The 24,865-nt window shown below is 33.5% G+C and overlaps 1 long non-coding RNA gene across 1 annotated transcript; it reads right to left on the bottom strand.

Moving 5' to 3' along the window:
• Window positions 1–13,097: 13,097 nt before the first annotated feature.
• On the bottom strand, window positions 13,098–24,595 carry LOC127177518 (uncharacterized). The gene is made up of 3 exons (XR_007829239.1): window positions 24,496–24,595; window positions 21,458–21,540; window positions 13,098–13,128 (listed from the first exon to the last, which is right to left on the bottom strand). It is a non-coding gene; the product is annotated as an uncharacterized LOC127177518 (long non-coding RNA).
• Between the last annotated feature and the right edge of the window lie 270 nt (window positions 24,596–24,865).

The raw sequence follows: 24,865 nt of genomic DNA, 5'->3' as shown, positions 1-24,865 counted from the left end.
AAGTCGGAATTATGAGATATTAAATCAGAATTACAAGATGTAAGCTTGCAATTCGGAGAAAAAATGCTGGAATTGTGAAATATAAAGTCAGAATTCCAAGATATCAAGTCAGAATTGTGAGATATACAGTCAGAACTGCATAACATATAGTCGGAATTGCATGACGTAAACTCACAATTCTGAGAAAAATGCTGGAATTGTGAGATATGAAGTCAGAATTGCCTGATGTAAACTTGCAATTGCAAGATGTAAAGTTGGAATTGTGAGATATAAACTAACAATTCTGAGGAAAAACGTTGGAATAGTGAGATATAATGTCGGAATTGCAAGATATAAAGTCAGAATTGCAAGATATAAAGTTGATATTATGAGATGTGAACTCTCAAATGCAATATATAAAGTCAGAATTGTGATATATACAGTCAGAACGGCAAGATATAAAGTCGGAATTATGTGACGTAAACTCAGATTTTTTTAAAAAAAATGGAATTGTGAGATATAAACTAACAATTCTGAGGAAAAATGTTGGAATTGTGAGATATTAACTCGGAATGGCAAGATACAAAGTTGGAATTGCAAGATATAAAGGCAGAATTACATGAATTCGAGAAAAATGTTGGTATAAAGTTGATATAAAGTTGAAATTGCACTATTTAAAATCAGAATTGAAGATATGAAGATATGAAGTCGGAATTGTGAGATATACAGTCAGAACTGCAAGACATAAAGTCAGAATTACATGATGTAAAATCAGAATAAAGTTGGAATTGTAAGATATAAACTAGCAATTTGGAGAAAAAATGTTGGAATTGTCAGATATAAAGTCGGAATTGTAAGATACGAAGTCAGAATTACCTGATGTAAACTTGCAATTGCAAGACATAAAGTCGGAATTGTGAGATATAAACTAGCAATTTGGAGAAAAAAAATGTTGGAACTGTCTGATATAAAATCGCAATTGTGAGATATAAGGTCAGAATTACCTGATGTAAACGTGCAATTGCAAGATATATAGTCGGAATTGTGAGATATAAACTAACAATTCTGAGGAAAAATGTTGGAATTGTGAGATATAAAGTTGGAATTGCAAAATATAAAATCAGAATTGCAACGCAAAGTCAGAATCACAAGAAATAAAGTTGGAATTGTGATATATACAGTCAGAACGGTTGGAATTACGTGATGTAAACTTGGAATTCTGAGAAAAACGTTGAATATAAAGTTGATGTACAGCTGAAATTTCAAGATATAAAATCAGAATTACAAGATATGAAGTTGGAATTGTGAGATATACAGTCAGAATTGCAAGACAAAGTCAGAATTACATGATGTACAGTCTGAATAAAGTCGGAATTGTGAGATATAAACTAGCAATTTGAAGAAAAAAATGTTGGAATTGTCAGATATAAAGTCGCAATTGTGAGATATAAGGTCAGAATTACCTGATGTAAACGTGCAATTGCAAGATATAAAGTCGGAATTGTGAGATATAAACTAACAATTCTGAGGAAAAATGTTGGAATTGTGAGATACAAAGTTGGAATTGCAAAATATAAAATCAGAATTGCAACGCAAAGTCAGAATCACAAGAAATAAAGTTGGAATTGTGATATATACAGTCAGAATGGTCGGAATTACGTGATGTAAACTCGGAATTCTAAGAAAAACGTTGAATATAAAGTTGATGTACAGCTGAAACTGCAAGATATAAAATCAGAATTACAAGATATGAAGTTGGAATTGTGAGATATACAGTCAGAACTGCAAAATATAAAGTTGGAATTACATGATGTAAACTTGCAATTCTCTGAAAAATGTTGGAATTGTGAGATATAAAGTCGGAATTGTGAGATATAAACTAGCAATTCAGAGGACAAATGTTGGAATTGTAAGATATAAAGTCGGAATCGCAAGATATAAAGTCGGAATTACCTGATGTAAACTTGCAATTGCAAGAAATAAAGTTGGAATTGTAAGAAAGTTTGAATTGTGAGATAAACTAACAATTCTGAGGAAAAATGTTGGGATTGTGAGATATGAAGTCAGAATTGCATAATATAAAGTCAAAATATAAAGTTGGCACTGTGAATTGTGCAATTTCCACCTGTATCATTTCCATAACATAATGCCATGTATGCAATAACAATCATGCAAGATGTAGTGCAAATTGACACTGGTGGGAATTTTAATTACTTTCAGGAAAAAATGACAAATTTCTATTGTGGTGTAGGATAATGTTCACAGAACATGAGAGGCTTAACAGTCAAAACACTTGTATTTGAAACACTCCGTTATTAAATGGGAGGTTCGATCCTTTACTGTAGCACTGAGTCTGGATGACTGCAATTACTCAGATAACCAAGCGCAGATGACAGGTGCGTGACCTTCACCCTCCGCACCTGATGCGGATCAACCCTTCTTCCTATGGCCAGAAACCCCCTGTTTCTTCCCAACAGGAGATCCGCTGGGCCCGGGGTGGGCGGGTGACTCAGGGTTGTGGAAAATCTGTGAAATGTCAAGGGTTGACGTCTAAATTGGTACAGAGGCCCAGGTCTGCGGGGGCTGAGAAATGTAGCGGAGAAAATGACATTTGAAGCCCAAACTAGGAGGCAGTCATCTGTGCAGACAGCCTTCATCGGCTCCATCATGAGCTAATGGCCACCTGTCTGGATGCCTGCAGCGAGACGGGATCGTGAGACTGTAAATAGACTCTTCAGACAAACATCAAGCCCAAACTTACCTGTGAACGTCCTCTTTAACTTCAACTAACAACCCAAATCACAATAACCTAGACACATAAGAACACTGCTTGGAAAAACTGCACTGTATAAAGTTAAATAATGAGTCTGTTTCTATGTTCCATGTTCTAGTGATCAGTCACATGTGGAATGCTGATAAAAAAAGATAAATGCACCTTTTTATCTCACAACTTGGACTTTTTCCCTGTAATTCTGAGAATAAAGTTCTGACTTCATATCTTGTAATTCTGATTTAATATATAATTTATGAATTTATATCTCGCAATTCTGACTTTATATCTCACAATTCTAATTTTATATCTCAATTCTGATTTTATATCTCGTAATTCTGACTTAATATTTAAATTCAGACTTTATATCTTGTACTTCTGACTTTATATCACGGAATTCTAACTTTATATCTCATTATTCTGATTTAATATCTCACAATTCTGACTTTATATCTCGCAATTATGACTTTATACTTTGTAATTATGACTTTATATCTCAATTCTAACTTCATTTCTCGTAATTCTGACCTAATAATGTCTCAATTCTGACTTTATATCTCGCAGTTCTGACTTAATATCTTAATTATGACTTTATATCTCATAATTCTGACTTGATAAAATCTTAGTTATGATTTTATATCTCACAATTCTGACTTTATATCTCACAGTTCTAATTTTATTTCTTAATTCTGACTTTATATCTCACAATTCTAATTTTGTATCTCAATTCTGACTTTATATCTTGTAATTCTGACTTAATAATATCTAAATTCTGACTTTATATCTTGTAATTTTGACTTTATATCAACATTCTGATTTAATATCTCACAATTCTTACATAATAATGTCTCAATTCTGACTTTATATCTCAATTCTAACTTTATTTTTTGTAATTCTGACCTAATAATATCTCAATTCTGACTTTATATCTCATTATTCTGACTTAATAATGTCGCAATTCTGACTTCATATCTTGCAATTCTGACTTTATATCTCATAATTGTGACTCTACAATATCTCAATTCTGACTTTATATGTCGCAGTTCTGACTTAATATCTTAATTATGACTTTATATCTCATAATTCTGACTTGATAATATCTTAGTTATGACTTTATATCTCACAATTCTAATTTTATTTCTTAATTCTGACTTTATATCTCGTAATTCTGACTATCTTAATTCTGACTTTATATCTTGTAATTTTGACTTTATATCAACATTCTGATTTAATATCTCACAATTCTTACATAATAATGTCTCAATTCTGACTTTATATCTCAATTCTAACTTTATTTTTTGTAATTCTGACCTAATATCTCAATTCTGACTTTATATCTCATTATTCTGACAATAATGTCGCAATTCTGACTTCATATCTTGCAATTCTGACTTTATATCTCATAATTGTGACTCTACAATATCTCAATTCTGACTTTATACCTTGTAATTCTGACTTTATATCTCACAATTCTGATTTAATAATATCTCACAGTTCTGACTTTATATCTCGTAATTCTGACTTCATAATATCTCAATTCTGACTTTATATCTTGTAATTTTGACTTTATATCAACATTCTGATTTAATATCTCACAATTCTTACATAATAATGTCTCAATTCTGGCTTTATATCTTGTAATTCTGACTTTATATCTCAATTCTAACTTTATTTTTTTGTAATTCCTAATAATATCTCAATTGTGACTTTATATCTCATTATTCTGACTTAATGTCGCAATTCTGACTTCATATCTCATAATTGTGACTCTACAATATCTCAATTTTGACTTTATAATGTCTCATAATTCTAACTTCATCTCACAATTGCAAGTTCATAACTTGAATTTCTGAGTTTATATCTTGCAAATTCATCTTAGAAAACGCAATAAAGAAAAACACGATCAAAGCCTACGAAACAGATCTGATGCTCTTATTTGGTTTAGTTGTATCTGAGCTTAATCAGACCATCAAACCACACTATCAACTAAGAGCTTCATGCTGGTTTAAGCTGTTTTATTCAGCAAGACTCTGAGGAGATTAATGATCACTTTGACAATTACAGTCACACAGCAACGAGAGTGGAATTACACACCATCAAATTCATAGAAAATACTTACGTGTTTGTTCGGTGAAAAGCATTCACCCTGTGAACAAACAGTGAATCAGACACACACCGAACACTTTTCTCTAGTCTGTTCTTCAAAATATAATCATATGAGCAGAGCTGAAGTGCACTTCTAAGCAATGACATTTCCTGTCAAATGTCAACCAGAGACGTCTCACAGGTCACTCGCCAAAGCAGATGCTGCAGAATAACAAAATGACCCGCTACTGCGCAAAAGCCAGAGGAGATCGTTCATTACATATTCCAAATATTTGTTATTCCCCAACATGATGTTCTTAATGCATCAAATGCGTGAAATGCTCACCTTACAACTCGGCTTGACATAAAGAGTCCTGAATCTGACGACAAAGACTGTAGACGGGAAGAGAAAAATCTCTTTTCATGCTTTTAAGAAACTGCTAAAGAAAAAACAGTCACTGATAAAACACTGAAACACGTAAAATAATGAAACTTTATGATTGTTATATGCGTTTTAACACACAGATCATTTTGAATGGCTGTCAATGGAGAAAGACGCTCTCTAACAACATGATGCAATTATGAGTCAAAACAACTAACTAACCCATTACCACCATCATAAGGAGTTATCAGAAAAAACGTTTACATCCTAATCATGTTAGAAACATGCTGCAACACGCTAGTAATTTGCTAATCCAGCTAGTGACATGTTAATCCAGCTAGAAACATGCTAGTGACACGCTAATCACGTTAAAGACATGCTAGAAACATGTTAATCACGTTAGAAACATGCTAACAACATGCTAGTAACTTGCTAATCCAGCTAGAAACATGGTAGCAACATGCTAATCATGCTAAAAACATGTTAACAACATGCTAGTGACACGCTAATCACATTAGAAACATGCTAGCTAATCCAGCTAGAAACATGGTAGCAACATGCGAATCATGCTAAAACATGTTAACAACATGCTAATCATGCTAGAAACATGCTAACAACATGCTAGTGACATGCTATTCACGTTAAAGACATGCTAGCAACATGCTAGCAATTTGCTAATCCTGCTAGAAACATGTTAATCACGTTAGAAACATGCTAACAACATGCTAGTAACTTGCTAATTCAGCTAGAAACAAGCTAGTGACATGCTAATCACGTTAAAGACATGCTAGTAACATGCTAGTAATTTGCTAATCCTGCTAGAAACATGGTAACAACATGGTAATCATGCTAGAAACATGTTAACAACATGCTAGTGACACGTTAATCACATTAGAAACATGCTAGCTAATCCAGATAGAAACATGGTAGCAACATGCTAATCATGCTAAAACATGTTAACAACATGCTAATCATGCTAAAAACATGTTAACAAAATGTTAATCATGCTAGAAACATGTTAACAACATGCTAGTGAGATGCTAATCATGTTAGAAAACATGCTAGCAACATGCTATTAACTTTCTTATCCTGCTTTAAACATGCTAATCATGTTAAAAAATGCTAGCAATATGTTACTAACTTGCTAATCATGCTAAAAACATGTTAACAACATGCTAATCCAGCTAGAACAAGCTAGTGACGTTAACCACGCTAAAGACATGCTAGCAACATGCTAGTAACTTGCTAATCCTGTTAGAAACATGCTAGTCATGTTAGAAACATGCTAGCAACATGCTAGTAGCTTGCTAATACTGCTAGAAACATGTTAATCACGTTAAAAAATGCTAGCAAAAGGCTAATCATGCTAGCAACATGCTAGTAACTTGTTAATCGTGTTAGAAACATGTTAATCATGCTACAAACATGTTAACAACATGCTAATCAAGACAGGAAGAGAAAAATCTCATGCTTTTCTCATGTTTTCATGCTTTTAAGAAATTATTGACTATAAAATAATGAAGCATTTGTGATTTATGATTGTTATATTTGAATGTAAACATTTAAGTTGTGGTTGTGAAAAGAACTAAGACTAAAAGGTTAATAATAATAATAATAATAATAATAATAATAATAATAATAATAAAACACCAATCATATTTAAAACTATAATAAAATAAAAAAATAATATATTATAATTCATATAATGAATATAGTGCATATGTTTATGCTCCTAAAATGGTCCTATAAAAAAAAATAAGATCTGAGGCAAATGTATTGTTTTTAAGCTCTTTTACTGATGCTGACATAAGCCAAACATGCCATCAGAGCATGTTGAATTAAATGTGAAATCTTAAAGTAGAAAAACTTGTAAATCATACTCCAATAATCTTCATTTGCCACTTCAAAAAAATTTTTTGAAGGTACTAAATGAAAACTGTTGACTCATTTGTGTTTACTTCTTCTACAGAATTTTCTGTCAAGTCAGCTTTATTAAAGCGTTCTTCACAATCCAACACTCCATGAGCAAAGCAAAGGAGACTGACACATAGAAAAAAAAACAAGCTGTGAGGAAAAAGTGCCACTGTCCTTGTAAATGAGATTCTTCCAGCAGTTTATTCCTCAAGACAAGCCAAGCAGCAGCATTTGAGATCCGTTTTCCTCCACAAACACCCTCCAGAGCATCTTACGCTCAAGTGTTTATTGTGTTGGAGCATTTGGACCAGAGAGAGACGTTCACGTTCGAGCCGCCTGGCAGCAGATTCTCACGGATGGAGCGCTCATCTCCAGATCTACAGCTCATTTCCATGCAAATCATCTTCACGAGCTTCCAAACTGTGCGACGGACCACAATTACACCGGAACGCAAAGTGGGCGGAAATACAAGCAAGTGTTTGATGTTGACGTTAGATTAGTTTCTCTTGCAGCGGGTTCACGTTTGAGTCGATTACACACATCCTACGTCCTCTACAGTAAACAGCAGTTCATGAAGTGAATAAGCACAGCCTGCAGGATTAGAGGTGGAGAAACTGGACCTTCTCCATTAGTTTGTGGGTGTTCGACTATCACACAGCTGATGTCGTGATGGAGACCATGTGGAACATACTTAACATAGTTTTATTAATCCAAACTACTCAAGCAAATCAAACAAACAAATTGAGCCTTTACTGGAGACTTCTGATGTTTCTTTTAAGAACTTTCATTAATGGTTTAAGAATGTTTGTTAATGTTTCCATTAAGTTATGAAAATGTCATTAATTTAAACCTATTTAAACTTTTTTTTCTTCTTCTGAGACTGGTCAAGACTAACTAGAAATTTAACTCTACAAACTTCAAACCCCAGATCTTTAAACTGATCTGAAGTTAGTTGCTATATCTTTTCTGACTGATCGAACTTATGGTTTTCCTGTAAAAATGACAATCAAAACTGGGGAAAATCCCATAGACTTACATTGACGGAACGTTTAAATGAGCAACACTTTTCAAACTCCAACTGACAAAACTCACAGAATCCCTTGAGACTCAATCAAACTTCCCTTCTATGTACTATTTCTATGCTAGTGACATGCTAATCACGTTAGAAACATGCTAGTAACTCGCTAATCATGCTAGAAATATGCTAAAAACATGGTAATCATGTTAGTAACATGCTAGCAACATGCTAATCATGCTAAAAACATGCTAGCAACATTCTAAGACCTTGCTAATCCTGCTAGAAACATGCTAGCAACATGTTAATAACATGCTAATCATGTTAAAACATGCTAGAAACATGCTATCAACTTGCTAATTATGCTACAAACTTGCTAGTGAAATGCTAATCACGTTAGAAACATGCTAGTAACTTGGTAATCATGCTAAAAACATTCTAGTAATTTGCTAATCCTACTAGAAACATGTTAGCAACATGCTAATAACATGCTAATCATGTTAAAACATGCTAGAAACATGATATCAGCTTGCTAATCATGCTACATAAATGGTAGTGACATGCTAATCACGTTAGAAACATGCTAGTAACTTGTTAATGATGCTAAAAATATGCTAAAAACATGCTAATCATGTTAGTAACATGCTAGCAACATGATAAAAACATGCTAGCAACATTCTAGTGCCTTGATAATCCTGCTAGAAACATGCTAGCAACACAGTAATAACATGTTAATCATGTTAAAAGAAAACATGCTAAAAACATGCTAGTAACTTGCTAATCCTACTAGAAACATGTTAGAAACATGCTAATCATGTTAGAAACATGTTACCAAACATGCTAATCATGCTAGTTACATGTTAATCACTTTAGTAACTTGCTAGTAACATGCTAGTAACTTGCTAATCATGCTACAAACATGCTAGTGACATGCTAATCACATTAGAAACATGCTAATAATTTGCTAATCCTGTTAGAAACATGCTAATCATAATACAAACATGCTAACAACGTGCTAATCATGCTAAAAACATGCTAGCAACATTCTAGTACCTTGGTAATCCTGCTAGAAACATGCTAGCAACATGCTAATGACATGCTAATCATGTTAAAACATGCTAATCATATTAGAAACATGCTAGTAACATGTTAATAATGTTAAAACATGTTAACAGCATGCTAATCATGCTAGAAACAAGCTAGCAACATGCTAATCATGCTAGAAAGATGTTAACAGAATGCTAATCATGTTAAAACATGTGAATAACAAGCTAACAAAATGTTATTCATGCTATAAACATGCTAGCAGCATGCTGGTAACTTGGTAATCATGCTAGAGACATGTTAGTAGCATGCTAATCATGTTAGAAACATGGTAATAATAAGATAGCAACATGTCGATCATGCTAGAAACAGTTTGTCTTGACAAACCTTTTTTATCAAGTTTCTGAATGTTCTCTTTCTTAGTTTTGTGAACATTAAGGGAACGTTCCATTGTATCATTTTGCAAACATTATAAGAATGTTACTTTTGAATGTTTTCTGAACATTCTGAAACAAGTCGTAATATTTGAAAAAAGAATGTTAGATAAACATTCAGAAAATGTTTTCTTAACTTAATGGGAATGTTAGCAAACATTCTCAGAATGCTTTTTTTAGATGGGGACCATCATGTTGCCAAAAAAATATCTGCAAGCACATGAGGTGTTTTGTTTAACAGAAACACCATATAATCTAAATCTCTGGTTTCAAAGATCTAGAACCTCGCACATACAGCGTCCAACAAAACACACTGACCCCGGAGGAAGAAATTCCTTACATGTAGCGGGATGATGAACGGCCGTGAGGCCGGAACGCTTCCTCTGGAGGGGATAGAGATGCCAGAGTAATGGAAGACCACGGCCAGAGCTTCTCCCTCAGGCTAATGGGCCAGAAAGCCACAGTCTCATTTTTAACAGACCTTTTGTCGCCTCGCTTCGGGCTCCTTGAGGAAACAAATAATGACTCCTCCGCTCACCCTAACGATCCACATCAACAGATCCGCAACGTTCCTTCACGTGTAATGCTGATCCGCGCGAACGGCTCGTGACTGATTCATGAGGTTGAAACGGTGGCGTTTAGAGCGCTGGAAGGCATGTTGTGCATCAGCAAATGATGAAAATCTTTCACGTTAAAGATGATTCATGGCTTTTTCACATTTATGGGAAGTTACACCGTGAGGAGCTTGATGCGAAACTGATGTGAAGTTTAGTTTGAATAAATCTGCAATCAGAACACACACACACTCATACACTCGTACAGATAGTGAAGCCTCCACCGTTTGGATGGTGTGTGGTCGTCTTCATGACCCTCATTCAACATGCACTTCTGTGCAGAACTTCAAAAAGGTAACGGGGAGAAGTATCATGACGCCTGCGGCAGAAACCAGCCCAACATCCTGCATAAATTCCCTTTGATGTGCAACTTTGATCCGAACCAGATACTAATACTGCAGCCGCGGCCTGCTCCCTGTTAGCTGCTGATTATGTAATAAATATAACGAACTGCCACTGAGATGAACGGGAATGCTAACGGACGGACTCCTGCTGGTAATACTGACCTACTGAGTTTGAATCAAGCCCACCTAACATGAAACGTTCTCACAACTTCTCAGTTACGTAAACATTAGGACAAAATGTCCTTAAAATAACTTTTATGGAAAGTTCTTCTAATTCTATTATTAGGAAATACGTTGTCAGCAAACTTTCTAAGATCAACATTCCTTATAATGTTATTTGTGCTTGATGAACATTCTAAGAAATGTTTTGTGATCTTTAAATAGCATTCTGATCATGACAAAAAAACTGGACATTTTAACATTCTTAGGATATTCAAAATAAAAGTTCAAATAACACCATATTTCTGGTGAAATAAAATGAGTAGAATGTTTTTGTAACCTTTAAGTAACGTTGAATCATGGCAAAAAAAAACTGAACATTTTATCATTTTAGAAAAATTTCAAAACATAAATGTATTACCTGGGAGTGAAACTGAAGCTTCTCTTTCTACATTCAGCATGTCATGCATTGTCCAAAAAATAATTTAGAATTAGACTAATCAAAACAAAACAAAAACCTGAACTGCACTGAATTGCACTGAAATGTTCAAAATGTCTATTTTTAAATGCTTTTTAAACATTAAGGGAATGTTTCATTGTATCATTTTGCAAATTTAATATTACTTTTGAATGTTCTCTGAATGTTCTGAAACAAGTAGATAACAAGTAGATTTTAAAAAATGTTACATGAACGTCAAACAAAACATTTCAATATTTCAGAAAAAAAAAAAACATTCCATAAATAATGTATAAATAACATGCTAATGTTCTGCAAATGTTATTAAAGACACTAGACATTTTATAATCTTAGAAACATTTCAAAACCTAAATGTATTACCTCAGAGTAAAACTGAAGCTCCTCTTTCTACATTCAGCATGTCACGCATTGAAGTCTGAAAAATAATTTAGAATTAGACTAATCAAAACAAAACAAAAACCTGAAAATGAACAATGAAAATCATATCATGTGCTTATTGATGTATGTTATCTGGTTGTTTTGTAGGCAGCCTGTGAGGGACTTTACATTTTTGTTACAATATTACTAGAATACCCCGGCTAACAAACATATGTTCTCTTTGAACATTTTGTTAATGCTGTCATTAAGTAATGGAAAACATTATTTTTGAATTTTCTTTGAGTGTTCAAAGTGTCCAGGGTTTTTTTTTTATGGTTATGTGAACATAGAGAAAACATTAATGGAATGTTTCATTGTATCATTTTGCAAACATTATGGTAATGTTACGTTTGAATGTTCTAGATACATTTAAAAATCTTACAAGAATGTCAAACAAAACATTTCAGAAAAAAAAGCTCCATGAATGCTGTATAAATAGCACGCTAATGTTCTGCTAAATGTTATTAAAGACACTGAGCATTTTATAATCTTAGAAACATTTCAAAACCTAAATGTATTGCCTGGGAGTGAAACTGAAGCTCCTCCTTCTACGTTCAGCATGTCACGCATTGAAGTCTGAAAAATAATATAGAATTAGACTGAACTAAACAAAACAAAAACCTGAATTGCACTGAAAATGAACAATCAAAACCAAATTAATTAATAGAAAAACCAATTAATTATTGATGTATGTTATCTAGTTTTTTTGTAGGCAGCCTGTGAGTGACTGACATTTTTGTTACAATATTACTAAAACACCCCAGCTAACAAACATACGTTCTCTAAGAACATTTTGTTAATGTTGTCATTATTTAATGAAAACATTATTTCTGAATGTTCTCTGAATGTTCAAATTGTCCAGTTTTTTTTTAATGGTTATGCAAACATTAAGGGAATGTTTCATTTTATCATTTTGCAAACTTTTTGGCAATGTTACCTTTGAATGTTCTCTGAATGTTCTGAAACAAGTAGATACATTTAAAAATGTTACAAGAATGTCAAACAAAACATTTCAAAAAAAAAAAAAAAAACATTCCATGAATGATGTATAAATAATGCTGTTTCTTAACATTTAAAATGTCCAGTTTTTTTAAATGGTTATGTGAACATTATAGAAAACATTAAGGGAATGTTTCATTGTAGCATTTTGTAAACATTAATGTAATGTTACTTTTAAATGTTCTCTGAACATTCTGAAACAAGTAGATACATTTAAAAAATGTTACATTGAAGAAAAGACCATGAATGATGTATAAATGACATGCAAATATTTTGCAAATGTTATTAAAGACTACATAACATTGGAAGAATGTTTCGTTAATGTTAGATAACCTTATAATTAATTAATTTTGAATACTTCAAATCATTCATTACTTTTCACAACAGATTTTTTCTATGCGGTAACAAGTGTATAGGAAGACACATGAATTAAAATTTTGAAAGTTAATTTACTCACCCTCATGTTGTTCCAAACCTGTGCAAGTTTCTTTATTCTGTTGAAGACAGTATATATATATTTACATATTAAAGTCAATGGGGACCAGCAATATAGATATGGAAGAACTTGATTGTGAAAATTCCTAAACTTGATTTTTTTTTTTTTATTTTGCATGAACTATCCCTTTAAGTAATGAAGTATAATGGAAGGCATTCGAAATATATATATATAAATTCAAAGAAACAGAATGATACATGGATGCAAACAACACTGCCATGTCTCACACTGACACACTTCCTCTCATTGTCACATCTCAGCAACTCTTGAGTTTCCTACCTGCACTGTAAACACAACTTCGCTTGGTCATTCATGCAGTCAGATCCCATAAATATGATATTTCAGACTCCACTTGAAGTCCGCATCAGTATTCATTAAAACAGAAGCTCCTCCCAGACGCTGACGGCACCTGCGGCCCTTCACAGCGAGTCAGGAGCCTGTCGAGTAATTTCGCTTGACTTATTCCTGCTTACGAGACTTCCATCTATTCTCTTATAATGAAAGCACCCAAATATTATTGCCTCGGCATCTGTGATTATCCGCGTCAAGCTCCGTGATAGATATCTAATGATCGGTGAGGGTAATCTCCACAGAGCTGCTGTTATCTCAGGAACGGTTCACTTCACGTCACCGCGCACATTATACTGCCGCTTTGCAACACAAATCTTTCAGGATTGTGGGCTAATGGGGCATCTGGGGTATTACAAACCGGCAGACATATAGTTATCATCTCTGTCAGTCATGCGAAGCTCCACAGGTGATGGAAAATCCAATCAAGCTCTCGACAGCGATATAACAGGCGTCTGGGAAACGAATAAGGCCAAAATGCAGTTCCTGTGGGAGATCTCCTATTAATCATAATGAAAGTTCAAGCCCTGCGTCTAATACGGTTAAGCAGTCAGCGTCTTTCTACATGTAAATCATTCATCATGTGTTTTAGAGGCCAGTGGCCTATTATTAACAATCATTAACGAGTGTTTAAAGTGATTTTAAAGTAATGTGTTTAGTTAGCGGTGTCCCTGTGTAAACGCACTGGTCATTCAATCTCTTTTAGAAAAACCTTTTAAAATTGGTTACTAATCTGTTGTCGTGCAGTGTTATTAGCAACTATTAGATTCAGTCTTTTCATCAGCTTGATTTCTTTTAATTAGCACAGATTTAAGATTAATGTTTGGAGCTGACTGATCATAGACCTTATTGATCTGAGGTCATAAACCTCAGTTTTTAAGTGAAGAAAAGCAGATAAGTTTGGCAATATTATTATTATATTTAAATATTTATTTATTTAAGTAAAAATAGGATAATTTTAGCAATATTCAGTTTTTTTTTTAGTTAAAAATATTTGTGGATAATTTTGGCAATATTCAGTTTCTGAGTTAAAATATTTGTTTTTATTTTTGACATCATTCAGTTTTTGAGATAAAAATATTTGTAGATAATTTTGACAATATTCATTTTCTGAGTTAAAATATTTGTATTTATTTTTGACAATAGTCAGGTTTTTTTTAGTTAAAATATTTTTAGATCATTTCGGCAATATTCAGTTTTTTGAGTTAAAAATATTTGTGATAATTTTTGCATTATTCAATTTCTGAGTTCAAAAAAAGTTGCTAATTTTGACAATATTAAGTGTTTTTAGTTCAAATATTTTTTAGATCATTTTGGCAATATTCAGTTTTTGGGTTAAAAATATTTGTGGATCATTTTGGCAGTATTCAATTTTAAAACATTTGTTTTTATTTTTGACAATATGCAGTTTTTTGAGTTAAAATATTTGTAGATCATTTTGACAATATTCAGGGTTTTTTTAGTTAAAATATTTGTAGATAGTGGCATTATTCAGTTTTTGAGCTACATTTTTTTTAGATAATTTTGACAATATTCCTTTTTTTAGTTACAAATATTTGTGGATATTTTTTGCAATATTCAATTTCTGAGTTAAAAAAAATTACATCATTTTGACAATATTGAGTTTTTTTTTTTTAGTTAAAATATTTGTAGACAATTTTGGCAATATTCAGTTTTTGAGTTAATAAAAAAAAAAGAAAGAAAGAATCTTCTCCAGGTAAAAATGACTAAAGAAAACATGATGGTTAAACAAGTTTACACTTCTAAAGTCAGCCAACATTTAAACAATTCTTTACAATGATTAAAATGTTTTTCATACTTTAAAAAAAAAAAAGTTATTTCACTCTACTAAAGACGAAAAAAAAGTTCTTTATTTGTTTATGGTTCCATGAAGAACCTTGAACATCCATGCAATCTTTTCATTGCACAAAAGGTTGGATTGGTTTTGATTATTAAAATGTTCATTGCACAAAGAAAACATGCTTAATTTAAGAACTGATCAATGTAAGGTTCTTTGGGAAACCAAAAATGGTTCCTTTATTGCATCGCTGCAAAAACCCCCTTCTGGAGCCTTTATTTTAAAACTTGGACAGCAGGCCTGAAGCTAAACCGGTTGGGAATCACTGATCTCGACAGTGACGCTAGTTTAATCAGACTGTGTGTACAAGTGAAACTGTTCTGCTGTTTTGGGCAAAACTCTTCAAAACACTTTGTTGTTTTCCTTCACCAAGAGATTATGCAGTAAATTAGTCTGGTGCCTGGAAGCATGCTGATTATCCCCAACCTCATTAATTAAAAAAAAAAAAAAAAACTTATTTCACATCTGAAACACTATTTTGTATCCTGTCTTCCATGCAGTTCCGATGCATTTTAAGTAAGCAGTCCTAATGCATTATCAAACCTCTCAGTATTCAAGCAGACGACAGAGTTTCCTTCAATTATCTGTAACATTAAACCAGTTGTGTTAGTATTCAGGTCACTGATATAAACATGTCAACAGTTTAATTAACTCCCTCAGCATCATTCTCTTCAACTGCTGCGCCACCATTGCAAACGCCCCTTGTGGCAACATTACGAATTGCATCCTGACACATCTAGAATAGACTTGAATACAGTATGTTTCTCCGGTAGTAGGCGGGACTAACGCGCAAACAGCCATCTCATTGGCTGGCGATCACCTATTATCGTCTCTGTTCTGATTTCAGCAAATCAGTTCGAGCGAACGCAGACAACGTGATTAATATTCATGAACCCAGGAGCTCATTAATCCTTAGTGCGTTTTATATTGTTATTACTAGTAGAATTCGTAGTAGTTTTGTTATCTAAATGATCATAATGTCATATTATAATGCTTGACTGACTGACGCTAAGTGTACTTTTAGATATTTAAAAAACTGTGCCATGAAGTTTTATATATGTATAGTTGTCAACTTTTAAAGCGGATCAAAACCTTTTATCAAAATTGTCCTAAAAACAAAACAATACCCATTCTTGTCTTAGGACAACTTAGATGAACTTATCAGATGTTGACTACTATAATAGTATATCAGATATTTTATATTAGTCCGGTGAGTAAACAAAAAAAAAAAATCATGTAAATTTCATTTATTTAACATATTTAATATTGGGGGTATCCAAGTTATTTTACATATTTTCACTTAAAAAAAAAAAAAAAGTAACACAATAGTTACTTTCTCTGGTAATTAGTTACTTTTATAACGATGTGACACAGTTACTAATTTAGTTACTATTTGTGAGAAGTAACTAGTATAACTAATTACTTTTTCAAAGTAGCATGCCAAACACTGAGTATAACTGTTATTTGGGAAACCACTGGGATGGATAATGAGAGCAGAGAAACACCATGTTCCCAAAAAGCAAAGAACAGAACATTTTAGTGCTGCAAACTCACTGAAAAACATCAAAATATCTGTTTACTTTTTTTTTTTAATTGACATGCGAATGTCAAACTCTACCAGTTCACTGGAGTATGTTGAGTTTTCAGTGTTTCATGCTGCATACGGTTTAAAAGTTTGGGGTTAGTAAGACTTTTTCTTCTTCTTCTTTTTTATTTAAAGAAATTAATACTTTCATTCAGGCAAGGACACGTTAAATTGATCCAAAGTGGCAGTAAAGATGTTTATGATGTTACAAAAGATTCTATTTCAAATAAATGCTGTTCTTTTGAACTTTCTATCCATTAAAGATTCCTGAAAAATAAAATGTATCACGGTTTCCACAAAAATATTGTGCAGCACAAGTGTTTTCAACACTGATAATAATCAGAAATGTTTGTTGAGCAGCAAATCAGCATATTAGAATGATTTCTGAAGGATCATGTGACACTGAAGACTGGAGTAATGATGCTGAAAATTCAGCTGCGCATCACAAAAATAAATGACATTTTAACATAAATTCACATAGAAAACAGCTGTTTAAAACTGTAAAAATATTCAACAATTTTTACTTATAATGATAATAGAATATGTAAACAAAATATAAATGAATTTCTACACTGCAGTTACAACTGCATAAATAATATTATGAGATTTATGTTCTAAAAATAAGGTTCTGCATATTGAAATATTGAAACAATGTTATTTTTTTAAATGAAATGAAACTTTAAATGATTTCTATTTCAAATAAATGCTGTTCTTTTGAACTTTCTATTCATCAAAGATTCCTGAAAATAAAACGTATCACGGTTTCCACAAAAATATTGGACAGCAAGTGTGTTCAACATTGCTAATAATCATAAATGTTTGTTGAGCAGCAAATCAGCATATTAGAATGATTTCTGAAGGATCATGTGACACTGAAGACTGGAGTAATGATGCTGAAAATTCAGCTTTGATCACACAGATAAATGACATTTTAACGTAGATTCACATAGAAAACAGCTGTTTGAAATTGTAAAAATATTTCACAATTTTAACAGTAGTTGTGGTCAAATAAATGCATCACTGGTAAGCAGTACCTATTAGTTTAAACAAATGTAAATAATAACAAACAGCAAGCCACGCAAGTTTCTCAGCCTCTTCTTGAGTGAGAGCTGATGTTGGAAGGCGCCCCAGTCACACCGATGCGGCTCTGAAGCGAACGCTCTGTTTGTCTGCCGTTCCTCTCGTCCGTCCCTGTAATTGTCCAAAGACGCTGTGCATTCTGAACAGGCATTACTCGTACCCACCTGTCTCACACGTCAGGACTGTGAGCTGCTTGTGACGGCGCAAACCGAATGCTGTCGGAGTAATTCAATCCCCTGAGTTCCCATCATCCTCTCTGCTGGAGCACCGATGGAAGCCGTCGGTCTGAGGACCGAACGAGGCTAAAGGTTTCCTGCTGGAAAGCCTGACGCATGAAATAAAAAGAGTATGAAAAATGTATTATTATTTTTTTTTTTTTAATGGAACAGTTACAAAATCTGTTTTTGTTGAGTATTTGATGCATCAGGCTTTTCTGGCTCATATAATCTGATACAGTGAGAATATGGAAGAAAAAGCAGCTCAAAAAAACTTTAAACTATCAATAAGACAACAGAGTAAGTGCAGCATAACGAGTGTGAAACAGGTTTAAAAGCAGCATTTTGATCATTTAGAGGCCTTATGTTAAAACAGGAAGGATTCATTATTTTTCAGGCTTAAAATAGTTTGTGGTCACTTTGTTAAGAGTCATTAGTAGCTTGCTTTTTGCTTCTTTTAGACTTTAGAAAATCATTTGACCCATCATGACTTTCCAATGCCCTTGATACAGAAAATAAACCATTCAAACACAAACCATTTTCATGAAGCTCTTAATGTCATGCCGCTTGCGTCGGCTGATGATGCCGTATTCACACTCTTTAACTTTTATTTTCCTCCAGACCTCAGAATCTTCTCTGTATTCTCTGTGAATAAATTACCTTTCAAATTGATCTTTTTTCAGCACAATACGAATTAAGAAAAGAGAAGAGATGTCTCGTGCATAAGAGATGTGGAATTATTTTGACCTTCATCTGATAAGTGTGACATTTAATACGTTAACCGTTTATTAGAGACAGACGGAACCGTAATATAACTAGTCCTTCAGTGTTGCCCTAAATACAGCTTCATGAAGCAGAAGAAACGATAACATTTGATTAAGAGAAAAGCAATATCATGACTGATATGAAAAGTCATTTCTGATGGTTTGAATGTGATTTACCATTTTTTAATGTTCTGAAACAAGTCTCTTCTGCTCATCGAAACTGCATTTATTTGATCAAAAATGCATTAAAAATTGTGAAATATTATTTTAATTTAAAATATGTGTTTTCTATGTGAATATCTGTTAAGATGTAATTTATTTCTGTGATCAAAGCTGAATTTTCAGCATCATTACTCCAGTCTTCAGTGTCACATGATCCTTCAGAAATCATTCTAATATGCTGATTTGCTGCTCAGAAAACATTACTGATTATTATCTATGCCAATTATCAATATTTTATTTTTTTCCTAACTCAATGTCAAAAAAGCAAAAAATGACCCTATATGACAGACACTGCTGATATTATTGGGAATACAATATTTAGACTCCTTTGGGGGTATGAAGACAATATGAACATTAAAAATGAAAGCAAAATAATGTCTTCTGAGGAAAAACAAAAACTAATAAAACACTAAAATTAAAATGAAAACAGAAAATATAAAAACAGAAACATTTAAAATAATCCAGCGATTACTGGGGTTCAAGCGCTTTAGGTCGTCTATGCACATATGAAAAAAAGACATTATGTGGCAAGCCTTTTTTTGCAAATACAGGTCCCAGAAATATTATATTTTGAATGTTTATGACTGTTAAAATGCCAGCTGTGGTCCGATGTCCTAACCTAACTAGAATCACCTGTCGTATGTGCTCATCAGGTTTTGTGAAGTTTTGAGCTTTCCTTTAGGATTTATAGGATAAACTCAGACAGGACCCTTTTCTAATCGACCCTGTTATAGCTTCCCAAAGAGTAAATTTAAACTTTTTTTACATAATTATTGACCTAGAGAGTCCTAGAGAGAAATGTACTGTGGTGCTTTTTCCAGATTGAGCGAAAATTCTAGGACTAGTTCGCAAAATCATTTAACAAACGACAAACGATTTGATTGACAGCAGTGGTTCTAGAGGCAAACTTGTCCGGAATGAGGAGTTCTATTGCATGATAGGAATAGGAAAAACAATGCAGCGTGCAATCATTGACGCCTTTGAAAAATGAGATATCGCCTCCCAGTGGCTGATTTCTTTCAAATTTATCACAGATCTTTGGGGCTGTAAGGCAAACAGGCCCACTGAGTATTATTCCAATCGGCCTCTGTTAACTTTGTCTGACAGGTGCTCAAAATCCGTCGTCCAATGGCAGTCATGTTTTTTGAGATACGCAAATGTCCTTGTAGACGCTTGTGGCACTTCGGACCAAGGCCATGCACAGCGATTTCCATGTTGATAGGACAAATGGTTGCGCAGTTATACCCATTTTTATGTTTTCTCCCTTATAGTGCCACCAAGTGGCCAAGCTCTGCAATTTTTGGCATACGGCCTCAGATTGAGCTCTTACACAAGGGTTCTGAGTTTGGTGAAGATATCTCATTTCAGGAGTTATAGACATTTTACTAAAAGTGGCCCTGACCCCTTCAAACGTTTTTAGCGGTCCTTTGCAACGGTGAGTCAAAAGTTGGACTTTTTTTTTGCAGAATCTTTCTGCACTGCTTTGGTTCCAATCGCTCGCGTTTTGTCCACCGCATGCCAAGGAATCCAATGACATAAGACACTTGAACCTGTGACTGACGGTTTAGGAGTTATGAGCGATTTCGCACTTTTGATCGCTGTAGCGCCCCCATCAGGCCGACTGGGGCTAGACTTGGTCACGTTGTACACTGTAAAAAATAAAAAACACAATTTGTTGAGTCAGCTTAAAATAATTTGTTCCCCTGCTGCCTTAAAATTTTAAGTTCAGTCAACTAAAATAAGTTTAGTCAACTTGAAATGTTAAGTTGGACTAAGTAACAACTTAGATATTTGTGTTTGCTAAACTTAACAGATGGGTAACCCAGCTGCCTTAAAATTTTAAGATGATTCAACTCAAATATCTAAGTATCTAAGTTGTCACTTAGTATAATTTAACATTTCAAGTTGAATAAACTTTTTTTGAGTTGACTGAACTTAAAATCTTAAGGCAGCCAGGTTACAAATTATTTTAAGTTGACTCAACAAATTGTTTTTTTTTACAGTGTAGGCGGTGTGAGTACTACCATCCCTCCAAGTTTCATGTCTCTACAACTTACGGTTTGGTCTGCATGATCAGTTTTACATGGAGAACTTCTTGGAAACTTCATTGTTCGTGGAGAACGCTTGAACTTCTAATTATCAAAAACTATACTAGTAAAATTACAGCTGTAAGAGTGATTCTGTAAAACTGCATGATTTTCTGACTGCTTCATTGTGTCAGCATGTCCCTTCGGTTATTAGCGCCTTTGTTGTACCGTGTTGTTTTGTCCCTTGCGTTCGCAGCATTGAAGTTCAGCAGCTTCACCAATATCATCGAGCTCCGCGCGGCCCACAGACACTAGAGCAAACAAAGAGAACAAATATATATTCATGTGCTTATTCAAGATCCAGCGTTGCTATTATCACTCTCCAAAACATCTAAAAACAAAAGGCTTCAGATGATTAACCTTGTTGAATTGTTTTAAAGTGCTTTAATATCATTATCTTCCTCCGCGTGTGTGTTATTGGAATTCTCTTTGAAAGAAACAAACCTGTTTGGAATTAATGAAATGCCGCTAATGTTGATGTATGACGGAGCGCGGGGTCTGACAGATGGCGACGCGTTTGCGGATGCCGTACACGTCTGACGGAAAACAAACAGCGGGAACGAAGGCCCGAGAAACCATGACAACATTATCTGTCCTGTAAACAAGCATGAAATCAAGACAATTTGCTCTTTGTCTTATTCTATTTACGCAACAATTCGGCGCTTTTCTCATCTGGCTTCCTGTCCTTGTGGGACTCCGCAGTGCCGAGTTTGTTTTCTGAGGGGTTTTGTTTGGCCGGAGCGCAGATGCGACGGTCCGTCCTTCACAATGAGTCTTTAACAGCCAGAAACTGAATGTCTCCTGTTGAATCTTCTTCTTTGGAACACAAAAGGAGATGCTATGAATATGCAGAAGTGTGAATATGATTTGATGGATACAAAAACGCATTCCTGTAGCTCAAACTGCACAATGTTAACATGAGTCTGATTTTCAGAGAATGCATGAACTGATTCAATGCAATGTACACTGTAAAAAGTTGTTTCAACTTAAAATAATTTGTTACCCTGCTGATTTCTCTTTTTGTTTTTTTTTTGTTTAGTCAGCTTGACATTTTAAGTAACTTAATTGTAATTTAAGTGACAACTGGAATATTTTAGTTGACTACAAATTTTAAGTCAGCGGGTAACAAATTATTTTAAGCTGAAACAACTTTTTTTTCTTGTTTTGTTTTGTAAGTCACTTTGAATAAAAGCATCTGCCAAATGCATAAATTCAAATGCAAAAATCATCATTTACTGACTGTCATGTTCCAAACTAGTATGACGTTTGTACAATGTTTAATGGTTAAGATAAAATATTTTTTAATAACATTTATAGAATGTTCTTATTATATTATTATTATTTGATAATTATGCTAATAAGCAAGAGAAAACGCTCTTAAAATAATGTTCTTAGAACCTTGTTATGATGTTATTTGTGCAGTACAAGACGAATGTTGTCATAATGTTAATAAAACATTCTTAGAACAACAACCCCTATGATTTTATTGATATTTGTTTAGTGTACATTTGTAAAATATTACAAATAGGCATTACATTTTTTATTTATTTATATATATATATATATATATATTGGAATATTAAAAATAAATAAAAATATTTTTATTTAAATTTTAAAATAAATGTTTGATAGTTTGAAAGTGTAGATTGACCTTTTTATGTTTTTAAGTCTCTTCTGCTCATCGAAACTGCATTAATTTGATCAAAAATGCATTAAAAATTGTGAAATATTATTTTAATTTAAAATGTGTTTTCTGTGTGAATATCTGTTAAAATGTAATTTATTTCTGTGATCAAAGCTGAATTTTCAACATCATTACTCCAGTCTTCAGTGTCACATGATCCTTCAGAAATCATTCTAATATATATGTTTGAAATCTAAATAAATGCTGAAGAATGTTACACTGTTACTGTTAAAGGGGGTGGAAGATTTCCAAAAGTTTCCGAAAAAAAAAAAAAAAAGGAATTTTTTGGAAATTTAATCAGATTCACAAAATAATAAATGGCAGATACAGAACTTAGTAAAAAGACAAACAGTTTTGTATATACAAATCTATAAAAGATTATTTAAATGGAAAAAAAAAGAATCAAAATTAAATAAAGTTTTTCTGGGTCCATCTTTCAAGGTATGTCTAAAATTCGAGTCCATAATTGATAATAACAAATCTCCAGTGATCTCCAGTGAAAAAGTCTCACATCAAAATCCATCCACATATTTGTTTAGAGCTGTTTTGGACTGTTTTGATCTGTGCAGATTTCTCTCCTGATTCAGACCAGACCACTTTTTTTTACTGGAGGAAGCGTTATTATGGATTATGAACTTATAATTTTAGCTCTAAACAAAGTTTGTTTTGATAAAAACCACTGCTGAAATGCAAAAGTAGATGTTTAGCAGTTTCTTGTTTCTTCAATTTCATTACATAATAATAAAGAAAGTCTCCTACTGTGTATAAAGAAAGTTGGAACAACATGAGGTTAAGTAAAATAATACATATGTCTGTCATCTAAATAAATGTTTGAAGAATGTTACACTGTTACTGTTAAAGAGGGCGGAAGATTTCCACAAGTTTTGGAAATTTTCAGAACATTTCAGAAAAAACCTGAAAAGTTTCCGGAAATTTTATCAGCATCACAGACTAATACATGGCAGGTACAGAACTTAGAAAAAGAACAAACAGTTCCGTAGATAATCTATAAATCGATAAAAGATTATTTAATTGCCAAAAAAAAATCTAATCTATAAAGTTAAAGTTTTTCTGGGTCTATTTTTCAAAGCATGTTTGAAATTCTATCTAAAAGTGCTTTTCCTGTTGTCTCTCACATCGAAATCCATCCACATATTTGTTTGTTGGACTGTTTTGATCAGTGCAGATTTCTCTCCTGATTCAGACCAGACCACTTTTTTTTACTAGAGGAGGTGTTATTATGGATTATGAACTTGTATTTTAGCTCTAAACAAAGTTTGTTTTGATAAAAACCATTGTTGAAATGCAAAAGTAGATGTTTAGCAGTTTCCTGTTTCTTCAATTTCATTACATGATAATAAAGAAAGTCTCCTACTGTGTATAAAAGAAAGTTGGAACAACATGAGGGCGAGTAAAGTAATTTTTCAGTGAACTATTCATATAAGTCAGTGATTAGAAAGATTGCTTGGCAAGCGGTCACACACACACACACACACACACACACACTGCTGTCCTTATTTACCTCTCCTAAACAGCTGTAGAGACTCTGACAGATGCTCGACTCGTCTGGCCAAAATTCTGCCACTCGGCGCCCCTTAGAGTTTGATCAATAGTGACACGAGTCCCGCGCCGACTGCTCACCTCCGGCGCGCTCACGCTGCGCTTGCGTACTTCAGACTCCAGCTCTGTGACTTTTTAGAGCCGTCGGTCGGCATGAGGCCAGAAACGGAGAACGACGGGAGAAACCGGCTGTGTTCCAAAACAGAGCTGCCTTGATGTTTACCGTCTACTTATGCACGCAACAAATGCAAGTTAGAAAAACGTTGTGGGAACATTGTTTTGAAATGTTTCTAAATGCTAAAATGCACATCATAAGTGACTGAGGTTAAATA

This window comes from Labeo rohita, chromosome 1 (assembly GCF_022985175.1).
Source record: "Labeo rohita strain BAU-BD-2019 chromosome 1, IGBB_LRoh.1.0, whole genome shotgun sequence".
Lineage (NCBI taxonomy): Eukaryota > Metazoa > Chordata > Actinopteri > Cypriniformes > Cyprinidae > Labeo > Labeo rohita.
Note: the sequence above shows the minus strand (reverse complement) of the source record. Positions and strands in the feature narration are given on the sequence as shown.